The sequence below is a fragment of the Vigna radiata genome, unplaced genomic scaffold (genome assembly GCF_000741045.1).
Source record: "Vigna radiata var. radiata cultivar VC1973A unplaced genomic scaffold, Vradiata_ver6 scaffold_403, whole genome shotgun sequence".
Classification (NCBI taxonomy): Eukaryota; Viridiplantae; Streptophyta; class Magnoliopsida; order Fabales; family Fabaceae; genus Vigna; species Vigna radiata.
In genome coordinates, this window is record NW_014541811.1 from 26,189 (window position 1) to 28,047 (window position 1,859).

Sequence of the window (1,859 nt, forward strand, 5' to 3'; positions counted from 1 at the left end):
AACATGTTCGAGCATATATCATCTAATAGACAATGTTTAACAAACAACATCTAACAAAAGGAAATATCTAAATTTACACTTAATAAAACACTGAAGCATAAAATTTTATGTCTAAACCATGTTGAACAAATAAGCATTTAAAGAAAAGAATCATCTAAGAAAAACTTGATAAACAATATAATGAAACTTATAAACAATTTTCTAAAATAAGTGTTCAACATTTTATCTCATCTAAAGATCATATATTAGACATTTTTCTTCCTAAACGATGTTTCTATCAACAAACTGACATGTTCCAAATGTTTTAAACATGCAATATGCCTAAACATTTACCAACGCTTAAAACATTTATTGCATGTACGAAAAATACTTTGTTGCTTGTATGCTTTGCTCTCTTTATCTGTGCAGATCGGGAAAGTACAAGAGTTTACTCAAATTCTTGCACAAGATCGATAAAGACGTTAAGAGATATGGAGACATTCTAGGAATGTTTTCTTAAAGCTTTAAGCTCTATAAATTGTACAATAAAAGGTCTGACAGGTAGAACTTGACAAAGCAAGGTCATTCAATATGAGAACATACTAGTGTAGATAAGACTTTTTATGACAGGTAAACTGGATGTTTTATGACATGTGTTTTGGCGTCATAGTTACGAGAATCATAGAAAGTTCGCTCTTTATATGTCGTAGCGAAAACATGTCATAGTAAATCATATTTACTATGATAGGTAAACGAGTAATAGTCATAGTAAGTCCAACTTACAATAACAAATTTTTGAAAACCTATCATAGTAAGTCCAACTTACTATGATGTATTTTTTATCACTTGTTATAATAAATGTAACTTACTATGATAAGTCTACAGGTATTTGGAGACCTATCATAGTGAGTCTAACTTACTATGACATTTTTTTTCAGATTCATTTCGTTTTACCATTTTCTTGTCCATTCAACTTACTTATAAATCCCAAACAATTCATATCACCAAACCAAACAATTCATAAACAATCAATTCATACATTAAGTTGTCCAACAAACTTTAAAACATGAAATTGTTTATAAATAAACCTACAACATTTATAACTTTTACAAATACGCTCTAAAAAAATTGTAAAGTACCATAAACCTAAGATATTTACAAGTTGTCATTAACACTCAAAAGAAAGGAAGTCCACTTGCTTCTAATTTTTTCCATCTTTTTACCTTTCAATGTTGATGAATCATTAAATATCTATAAAAAAAAAAAAGCAAATAAGCAACATGGAAACACCTCACTTAAAACATTGATTATAATTTCAATGAAGTTGAATTGGAGCCATTTTAACTTACAATACAACCTTTTAATTCATATATGAAACTAAGTTACCTAATTTGTAGGCATAAACAACAATGTCACCATGGCAATCAACAAAAATTACTTAAGTAATGAGGTTCATGTTGAAAAAGCAAGCATAGGCAAATAAAAAGTTCAACTTCAAACTATCCCCACCATGATAAACATGGTCATTACTAGAGGTGTCAATTTAACCCATGGTCCCAGGGCCAGTCCCAACCCACTATTGAAAAAGCCCTATTTTAAGAAGCCCCTTAAGTAGAGGGCTAGGAAAAAGCCCCAACCCCCAAAACCCTCTCTCAAGTGGGTTAGGGTCAAGGTTAAAGTGGGTTTAGCCCCACTCCAAAACTTTAATTAAATTTTAGTCTCACTCCAAAACTTCAAATTAAATTTTAGAAATAATATAATTTATATATACATAATTTTTTGTAATTTTACTCTCTAAATTATACAATTTTTATTTTAATTATTTTACGTATAATTTTTTTTTACTTCTCATGAATTTAAACAGGAAAGACTTAATATTC